The following is a 10,299-nucleotide window of genomic DNA, read 5'->3' as shown; positions in this document are numbered from 1 at the left end:
GGGGGGGGGGGGGGGGGGGGGGGGGGGGGGGGGGGGGGGAGGAGGGAAGTCTTACCTGGTCTGCCCAGGGTGCCAGCTCTGCTCTGGGCCCCTGCCACCCCCATGAGCCGGGCACTCTCATTAGCCCATGGTACAGAAGGGGCAAGCGGACACATAGCCCCCCAAACCCTGTGCCATCCACCGCCTGGGGTATCCCAGGACAACAGGGGCAGAAGAGACCCCAGGAAAGCCAGAAGAGGCTGGGGCTGGGAGGGGCTTGTGCGTGAAGCCTGGGACAAGGCCTGGGCTGGGCCTCCCCTCCCCAGAGGTCTGAGGTCTCTGAAGGGGCCAGGCAGCTGGACCCTGGTGAGTGGGTGGGAAGCTCTTTCATTCACAAATTAGGCCCGAGATTTCTGGCTTCCCCCTCTCCCTCTCTATCAACTTTCTCAGGCCTGGGGTTTGAGGAAGGGGAGGGTTGGGGGTCCTGATGGCCTAGGGGCTGGAGACCCTCTCCCACGGGGTGTGGCCTACGGGCAGCCCTGGACCGGGGAGGCTGGGGAAGTGAAGGAGAGATGGAGAGGAGGTGATATGGCCCGCTGCTCCAGAAACGGCAAGAAGCAGAATTGGGCTGCAACGATGCGAAGTCACTTTGGGCCTCCTGTCCTGGCTTACGGCTGGGGCCAAGACAAGGTTCGCAGGGCAGTCCCCCAAACAGGCAGCTGAATGGAGAGGGCACCTGGAACCAGGGGGGTGAGGCTGCAGGCCCGGCTTGCAGTGGGGAGTGTCCAGTGGCCACTTCCTTCTCCGGGGCCACCTCAGGTCCAGGGCATCTCCCCTGGGTCGGCTTGCCAGGCCCTGAAGGGGACAAGGACCTCATGCTCCGTCTGCTCCCCAGGCAGACTGAGTTGGGGCAGCTTGTCTCTCTCCTGCCTCCAGAGATACCAGGGTGCCGTTGTCAGGGTGGACTGGGGCGGCCGTGCTGACATTGGCCCATTCCTGCCCCCAGAAGGAAACCCATCCCAGCACCCTCCTGCGGCGGGGAGGGGTCAGCAGTGACGTGGTCTGCATGGCGTGGGGGCCGGTCAGCATGTGTGAAGCTCCCCAGGATGCTCAGGTGCAGCCAGGGCTGAGAATCCCAGTCCGGGGGGACCGGTCACCTTCCTTCCGCCAGGGATGGTCTTGCTGCTTCAAGTGCCCCCCTGCGACCCCTGAGCCCACGGTGGGGTAGCATCATTCTCTGGATTCTTCAGAGACCTTGCGATGCGACTGGCTTGGGGTCAGGCCAGGTCGCTGCTTTGGTCTTCCTGGGCAGGCCATGGTGGGCTGTCTGTGTCCATGACGGGGCTGGGTATGCGTGATGGCTGCCACCCTCCCTGCTGTGACGTATTGTTCACAATGTGGGGGCAGCAGGTCAGACTTAGGGTGCAGGCACGGGCCTGCTTGGTGGGGGTTGCAGTGGCACTAAAGCAGAGAGGGGGGTGTTGGGGGAAGGGCTTAGAGGCTGAGCTGAGGGTAGGGGTGGCCTGTGACAGGTGCACGGGCCTGACCTAGCTAGGGGGTCCGGGCGGGGGCAGCTGTGGGAAGATTCCAGAACACAAGGGGTAGGGCCCCTCCCCCTTTTGAAATGGATTGTACAACATGTCTGACCTGCTTACAAAGAGAGGGCCTGGGGGCCTGAGAAGGATCCAGACTCTTATCTCACCCTCTGTCCACCGCAGCCAGGCCCAGGCCCAGCACTGGACTCTGACCTGCTGGCCCGCAGAGGGACCATCACTGCCCCCTGGGCCTCAGTTTCCCCCTCTACCAAATGATTTCTAAAGTCCTGCCTGACTTTTTCCACTTAAAACCAACTGGGAACATCTCCCAGAGGTTTGAGCATTTTTCTAGGAGGTGGCTTCCATGACTGTGTGGCATTGCTTCAGGTGGACGGGCCAGGGCTGGCTGCCCAGTCCCCTGTGCTGGATCCTCGGCTGTGAGCAGTGTCTCCACGTAGGCGTGAGCGGGGCGGGGGGGCTCCTTTAGCTCCTCATGGATCTTTCCTGAGGATGGATTCAGGCCAACCTTGAGGGCTTCCCTCTCGTTCTGGGAAGGGAGTGGGTAGCCTGGGGTCTAGAGTTTGATTCCCTGCCTGCCCCTCTCCCCCATGCAGGGGTCTACTGCCCCCAGGCCCGGGTGTGCACCCAGCTGTCTGCACTGGGAGGGGCCTGGCTGGGCTCATCTGCAGGTGCCGGGCATCTCCCCTGTCAGCTTCTCCAGGCCTGATGGCGGATGCCTCCTCGTGCCTTGCACCCCAGGCAGTCTGCGTCGGTCTGTTCTCTGCTCCTCCTGCATGTCTTGCTCCCTCCCTCCTCAGCCTTCGCCTCCTCCAGGAAGCCATTCCAGAGCCCCTGGGCCTCCCCACTCCCTGCACCCATCATATGGCGTTCCAGGGGGATGTGCGGTCCATCCCAGGGGGATGAGCCATCTCAGATGCAGGGACCCGTCACTGTGTGCCCCGCCCCTGATGCAGGCTGACCCACAGTTAAAAGAAGGCTCAGTGAATGCGGGGCTCTGCACAGGGCCCTGCACTGCTGTGGGTCCTGTCCACCTGTCGGCCACAGCGGTCACTGCTTGGGAGCCCCAAGGCCTCGTGGCAGCTCAGGGCCAGGGCACGGGTTGGCTGTGAACCCCTCTGCTGCCCACGAGGCCCAAGAAGGAGGGTCAGCATCCCAGAGGCAGGCGCAGAGGCTGGGGAGTGTGTTGCCCGGGCAAGTCCCCTCACAGGTAGCCTGCCTCCCGGAACAGGTGAGCTGACTAGTCCTGGCTGGTGCAGGTTCCGAGGGCCGTGGGACTGGCCCCCGGGGCCCACTTGGTACTGTCATTTGAGATATGGACTTTGGGGCAGCCAGGGCAGTGCAGGCCCTTACAGAGACCACCTGCCTCTCCCCGCAGACCTTGGACTGCTGGGAGCACAGACCCCAGCAGCGTGGTGGCCCTGGGTGTGGTCTCCCAAGCCCCGAGAAGGAGGGGCCTGCTCAGACCTCTCCAGGCCCCTGGATCCCCTCAGCTGCCCACAGAGCCTGGCCTGAGCTGGGCCTGGGTGGGGTCACTCGGGGTTCAGCTGCTTGCCTCTGGGTGTACCCGGGACACGAGCAGCCTCGGAAGAGGAAAGGGCCAGCCAGGGACTCCAGGGCATCCTGTGTGTTGGTGAAGGGTGCTGAGAAGTGGGCTGGCCCTGCCAAAATCAGGGGGCTGCGTGGAGCAGGGACATCAGCGGGTTGGCCTCAGAGCTGACATCTCCAGGCGGGGGCTGGCCGAGGGGACCGGGGCCCCGAGGGGGAAGTTGCCACCATGCCCATTTTAAGGGCGGGACACTCATTCTCTGAGTGGGGTTGTGGAGCCTGGCCTGGCATCCGAGTCTGCCCACACCAGTCCCCACCCCATGGATCTGGGGACCCCTGCAGGTCCTGTGGGGAGGGCCCCCCCAGGAGGACGAGGACGGCTCTGGAGAGCTGCCACCTTGCCTGGCCCTGCCGGCTGCAGCTCAGAACTTTCTCCAAAAAGAAAGGGCCCCAAGGGACGAAACTGCTGGGGCCCCACCCCTTGGGTTTAGGTACGAATGGAGCCTCCAAAGGCCTGAGTCACTCTCGGAAAAGCCAGCCAGCCTGTCTCTCCTCCCTCGTTTCCTCCCTCTCCCCCTTTTTCCTTCCTTCCTTCCTTCCTTCTTTCCCTCTTCCCTCCCTCCTACCATCTCTCCCTCTCTCCTTCCCTTTCTTCCTTTCTGGGGTTAAAAATAGCTGGAAATTTCCCTTTAAAAAAAGTCCCTCTTTATTTTTACGGGGCAGATATAGGCTTCCCACAGCAGAATCCTTCTGGCCCAGCAGCAACATTGAAGAGAAGCACGGAGCCCCTGCAGACTGTCCCCCCCCCACCTTCCCCCTCTGCTCCCCGTCCCCCAGGTGGGGCCTCGCATCCTTGGCCTCCACCATCGCCTGCGGGAACTCTCGGCCCCGCCCCGAGGCAGTTTCTCAGGGCGGCCTGGGTTTCCTCTCATTTGCTCCAGACACATTTAAACATGTTTAGAACTTCCGTCCTCCCCCACACTCCCCCCACGGCCCCCTGTGAAAAAGAAAATGGGCCTGGAAATCGGGGTTTGGGTTACAGAGGGCCCAGGGAATCACGCTCCTGAAGTGCAACGGAGCACAGCCCCCGGCAGGTACGGCACAGCTGCGAGTCATTTTCACGTCTCCAGGGGGAAGGGAAAACCCCAACGGTCCTGAAGGAAGACCACAATTCTTCTATATTTCTGCCTTGACAGCTAAGGAAAAAACTTGCCAAAAACCAGAGGCTCTGCGGAGTGTTGGCGTGGGAATGTTAGTTTAGACGGAGACTTGCTCGGGGCCATTTAAATAAAAACAGGCACTTTGGTGGCGAATGCCAGTGGGCCCTGCCTGCCATCCGAGCTTCTGCGACGAGGGGGGGGGGGGGTTGCAACCTCCCTCTCTCTCCTCTTTCTGTGGGCCCCTCCAGCCTCCTTATCAGCACAATCGGGCTTTGCTGGTAAACACTTGGTGCAATAATTTTCAAAAATTGCCAGGAAGGTCGTCTTTCATGTGGCCGCGACTGCGTTGGCCCGGCTGGAAGAGAGGACCGCCTAATGCCGCCAGAGCCTGCCTCCGAGGGGCTTCCGCCGCTGGAGGGTCTTTGCACAACATAAATCAGAGCCACTATCACCGGGCAGAGGGAGGGTGGAAACACTCGCAGTAATGGGAGAGCCAGCTGTCGTGGGATTCGGCTGCATGCTCCCAGGGGCTCACAGCGACAAGGCGTGGGGCCGGGAGGATCCGGGCCCGGGCTGGTGGACATGGGAACCCAGGGCCACCGCCCATCCTTGCCCAGGATGCTGGTGTCCAGCCAGGTGACCCGCACGCGGGACCTGCATTCAGGGCGGACCCCCTGTGCCGGGGTGACGATAGGGTGCTGAGCACCCACTGTGCGGGCACCTCGCTCCCGTGGCTGCCCCTGAGGCAGGGGTGAGGGGGCCTCACGGGCGTTTTCAATCTTTGGTTCCCACACGTCGTCGAAGGAAAGTTGGTTCCCATCGCCTGAGGGCAGGGCTGGGAGCGGGTGACAGGGGCCCAGGGCTCTGCTGGTGCAGGCGAGCATGCAGGTGGTGGGTAGTTCCCCGTCAGTGACTTTGGGAGAGCAGGAGGGTCCCTCAGTGCAGGGTGCTGGGGGAGGTGGGCAGCTGCGATGAACGTGACAGGTGTCCCCTCATCCCCTCCACGGGGCCTCGGTCCTGGGGACGTCTGTCCTCCTTTCCCCACAGCTGGGGGTCCTGACTGTGGTCGTACTAACATCCGCTCCTCTCATAGAACAGTGAGCCTCGGAGCTAAGGCGAGGGAAGAAGTGTGGAGCAAAGCAGACGCCAGGTCTGCGCTGAGACCCCTGTCCCACCCCCCACAGCCGGGAGTCCTGCGAAGCTGGGGGTGGGGAGAGCCCTTGTCCCTCCAATGGCCTGACCCAGGCTGCTGCAGGGGGCCACTGGGGCCAGGGATCCTGATGTGGAGTGCCAAGCCCCAGGCCGAAGCAGCCTGCCCATCCATCTGTCCCTCCATCCGTCTGTCTGCTCATGTACCTGGGCCCCTCACCAGGCCAGGGCTGTGATCCTGGTCAGCGGTTACAGATGCACTGCCAGTGCTGAGAGGCATTCTGAGCTGCCCTCTGCCGTTGGCTGAGCCTGGCCCCGGCCCTGGCCCTCGCCTGTGGACCCCCGGCCTGGGCACAGACTGAGAAACGAAACGGAGCAGAGGCCAGGCTAGGTGCTCAGTCCCCAGGAAGCTATTGGAGGGGTTAACAGGGTCTGAAAGAGATCACTGGGTTCTGCGTGGAGCAGGCCGGGTGCCCTGGCTGGGGTGGCGAGAGTCAAAATGTGTCCCCAGAGACATGTCGGATAGGTTCTCCCAGGAGCCTAAGATTGTGGCCTTATTCGGAAACAGGGTCTTTGCAGATGTCATCCAGTTAGGTTGAGGTGGGACTGGAGTAGGGGGGCCCTCATCCAAAGACTGAAAGACTGGGGTCCTGGGAAGAGGGAAATTCTGACTCAGGAGGAGCCATCCATGTGAGGACAGAGGCAGAGACAGGAGGGAGGCGGCCACCAGCCCAGGAGGGCCAACAACCGCAGGAGCTGGAGGAGGAGGCAGGAGGGACCCTCCCCTGGAGCCTCTGGAGGGAGCGCCGCCTGGATCTCCGACTTCTGGCCTCTGCAAGTGGGAGAATAGATTACTGTTGTCTGAAGCCTCTGAGTTCATGGTCGTTTGTTACTGTGGTCCCAGGAGACTAACCCAAGGGGTAAGAGTGTTTTAACACAGAGAAAGATGGTTTTTGAATTTCACGAGCTTTGCACCAGGCTGTCGGGGTTGGCGAGGGAGAGGGGTGAAGGGTGGGTTGGGGGTTGCAGGAGGTCATGTCCCGAGGTGGCAGAGCCCGCTCAGCGAGGAGGGAGCAAGCCGAGGTTTTCGGGCACCTGCCTCCATGCCGCTTGCTGGCGTGTGGCGGCAGCTGGTCTCCCTGCAGGTGGAACAAGGTGACTGACGAGCCCCCTGTGTGTCTGTTCAGTTGTAGAGGGGGCTCGGCTCGTCCCCACAGCGAGCGGGGCAGGCGCTGCTCGGCTCTCCGGGGGCTGGAAGACTCCATGTTCTGCGACCACTAGCCCACAGCGCCCCACCCATCCCGCCTCGGGCCACAGAGAGGGTGAGTGATGATGCGTCCCTCCCGTGAGGGCGGACAGCCTGCTAAAATGTGACGACGATGAGACTTGAGCCTGCTCTGTCCTCAAACACAGGCTCCAACTGGGCCGACGTGATTGAGGCCAGAACTCCAGGCTTTCCAGAAACACAGAGAAGGAACGTGGCAGCCGGCTGCGCTCATGCTACTAGCTATGTCCAGCGGACGCAAGCAGGACAGCCACCCAGAGTCGTTCAAACGTGGAAACCAAACGAGGGTGTTGGGGTTCCATGTGATTCAGGTTAACAGTGAGGATGGCACGATTTCCCTGCTCGTCTGAGCCTGTGCCTCCCCCGGTGCCGCTTCCTTAGGGAGCCGGGCAGTTGGAGGCCCGGCCAGGGCTCCTCCGAGGAGCCGTGCTTCCTGTTTCTGCAGAAGGAGGAAGACAGCGCTTTCTTGCCTCCTCCTGAACTAGCCCCTTGAAAGCCCAGCCTGGGCTGTGCCCGGCGTCCCCACCGGCGGCTGGCTGTGACTTCCTCGCCAATTCCACCTCTTAAGGTGCCGTGAGAGAACCGGGCTCTGCCAAAACTCGGCCTCCCGGCCCAGCCAGCGGCCAGGGGCCAGGCAAAGGGACCGAGGACCCTCGACCCATGGCTGGCGGCTGGCCTCGTCAGCTCCTCTTCTTGTGTGAGAACGTGGCGCTGGCTTCCAAAGGAGCCTGGACAACAGGGAGGCAGCTCCCGCGGAGCAGCCCAGCTCCTGCTGGCAGCTGCCGGCCTTCGCACCCCTGTGAGGGGTCAGGCGGGGCGCGCTCAAGGCCGCTGCGCTCAAGGCCACCGCGCTCAGGGCCACCTCGCTCAGGGCCACTGGGGGAGAGGCCGTGGGGGGCGGGGGTTGGCCCTGCCTGAGGGGTTCAGGAAGGGCCGACAGGGCTTGACGATGGTGGGGTTGTGTTTCTGGCCCTCCTCCCCTGCCACACAACGCCCAGAAAGGCACCAGCCCCCAAGGACACTGGGCGGGAACCCGGGAGCCGGAGGGACAGGCCTGAGGCTCCCACCAGCTTCCCACTGGACAGATGGGGAGGAGCTGGCGCCTGTCTCCCGGGAGCACTTACCAGCCCTCCCACTCCACTGATTTACCCCTCGAGGCACATGTGGCACAGCCCCCAAGGCCCTGGGGTGAAAGGCAGACCCCACAGAAGGAGGGCACTGTGAGATCTGGGGAGTCTGGGCTTGACCTGCACTGTCCCCGGAGGGGGGGCAGCTTTCCTGCCCCCTCCCAGCAGGAGACCACGTCCTTGGAGCCCAGAGCCCTGGAAATGGCTTTCTGCCGTGGATCCCTCCTAATGGGATGGACGCTCTGCTCGGGGACCCCAGCGACAGGAGGGTGGTGGTCCCGAGAGGCACTCGCACATGAGGCCAGGGACCTGGAGGGGGCACAGCTGTGGGGAGAGATGCAGCGCGGACACGCTGCAGCACGGGCTTCTGGCGGGGGGCATCCTCCTCCTGGTCGCAGCTAAGCCAGGGGTGCCCTTTGAGCTTCCCAGGAGGGGAAACTGAGGCAGAGAACCCTAGGGCTGTGGCCACCCTGGTCCGCGGGTCAGGGGAGGCCTGGTCTCCCCAGGTTTTGTTCTTCCATTTCTCCCTCCGTGGGGAGCAACATTTTTCTTTTTCATTTCAAGTCCAATTGAGGAAAACAGATGTTTGTGTTTACTGCTTGCATATTTTTACACAAATGAAAATGGCTTTTCCCCCCATTATAAAAATTCAAACAAAACCAACAAGCATGGAGAGAAAACTTTCATCACCTACGACCCCCAGCAGAGGCTGTGTTTAAAAGGAAACAGGGGTACTGCTTTTCTCGTTTATGCACAGGACAGTGGGGTGGACAGTCCGGACCGGGCGCCTGCCGTAGGGGGCGCATCGTGGAAGGCTGGTTCCTCCGCCAGGGGCCTTGCCTGATCTCCCACCCCGGCTGCTGGGCTCCCCTGACGGTTAGAGATTGTAGTCATTTCCATAATTCTTCACTCCACGCCCTTCACCCTACAGGATCAGGACTCCTAAGGACACGGGGTGGGTGGGACAGTTTGCCACGGTGTCTACACAGCCTGGTGCAGTGTACCTGACCCCTGGGACAGATGAGTGAGTACACACTGGGGGCTTTCTGAGCCGGCACATGGCAGATTTCTCCTCTTCTGTCTTTGATCTACTCTCTGGCACCCTACCTGTGTTCACACGCCTCCAGCCACGGGGAGCTCACCCCCTGCAGCCCTGGGTCCTCAGCGTCTTGAGGTCAGGAAGGCTCTGGGTTCTGGGGGGGCCAGGAGCCCGTACACACGTTGCTCAGATGGAATGGAATGAACAGGAAACTAAGCGAAGATGAGCTGTGTTCCAAAAGTCCCTGAAGCTTTCGGGGACGTCCTTCAACCCAGCTGTGGGGAGGCGCTGTGGCCTGGCCGTGGCCGTGGTCACAGTCCCTGTGGCCGGGGTGAGTGAGGGCACGTGCTGGGGAGCGGTGTTATTTTCTGGGACAGTGATCGGAGGTCATCTGAGTCTCCGTGTCAGACAGGGCTGGCCCAAGACGAGTGGCTTCCTCAGCGAGGGTCTGGGGGGTCCGGAGGCATGCGTTCCTCAAGCCCTTCCCTGGACCTCAGGCCCTCTATGCCGGCTCTTCCGGGTGAACTGGCACCCCAGGAGCTGAGAGAGAAGGCTCCAGACAGCCGGGCCGAGCGCCCTGGGGTATGGGGAGCAGAGGGGTGGGGTGCCCTCCAGGCCTGTGTCCAGCCACGCATTCACTAATAGTTCCCACTGCACGGAGCGTGTGTACTCACGTTTTAAAAATTGAGTTTACACTTGTTTGAAAGATTTTACTTTTTATTTTTATTTTTTTCCTTTTTCTCCCAAAAGCCCCTGGTACATAGTTGTATATTCTCAGTTGTGCGTCCTTCTAGTTGTGGCATGTGGGACGCCGCCTCAGCATGGCCTGATGAGTGGTGCCATGTCCGTGCCCAGGATTCGAACTGATGAAACCCTGGGCTGCTGCAGCGGAGCGCGCGAACCCAACCACTGAGCCGGCCCCTACACTCGTTTTAGAGCACAGGCGATAGTGCTCCTGAGTAAGACGGAGCTCCAGAATAAACAGGCTGTTTTGCTCCACGAGTTTCGGCTCTCCCGTACCCACAAGGGCCCAAGGTCGAGAAGCTCACCTCAACGTCAACCCCAGGCATGAGGGACACGGGGCGGGCGGGCCCTTGGACTGGGTGATGATGGACTTCATGTCTTGCAAAGTGTTTCCAGAATTGCTCCTAAAGCCCAAGGGAGGGCTTGGGGTCTCATCACAGGCTTTGGGGTCAGGACCCCGGATCCACATCTCCTTTTGGCTGCAGTCTAGCCAGCTGGGTAGCCTTAGGTGGGTAGAATGGACTCACTTCTGGGACCTGTGAGGGGATGAAATGGGCCAAGCGGACACTTAGTGCTTCTGGCTCTGGCTCGTGGTCAGCACTTTCAGTAGACAGATGTGATTTGGGGAACCCACTGCTCCCTCAATCATCTGCCCACATGTTTGGACTTCCCAGTCCAGCAGTGGGCACATGGTCCAGGCTAGCCAGGACAGGGT

The 10,299-nt window shown here is 61.7% G+C and overlaps 1 long non-coding RNA gene across 1 annotated transcript; it reads left to right on the top strand.

The window, feature by feature from the left end:
- Positions 1-5,929: 5,929 nt before the first annotated feature.
- On the top strand, positions 5,930-7,073 carry LOC124235666 (uncharacterized). The gene is made up of 3 exons (XR_006887541.1): positions 5,930-6,309; positions 6,577-6,711; positions 6,803-7,073. It is a non-coding gene; the product is annotated as an uncharacterized LOC124235666 (long non-coding RNA).
- Positions 7,074-10,299: the final 3,226 nt, after the last annotated feature.

The sequence above is a fragment of the Equus quagga genome, chromosome 1, assembly GCF_021613505.1.
Source record: "Equus quagga isolate Etosha38 chromosome 1, UCLA_HA_Equagga_1.0, whole genome shotgun sequence".
In the NCBI taxonomy this organism is placed as follows: domain Eukaryota; kingdom Metazoa; phylum Chordata; class Mammalia; order Perissodactyla; family Equidae; genus Equus; species Equus quagga.
This window is presented reverse-complemented; position numbering and strand designations above follow the sequence as displayed.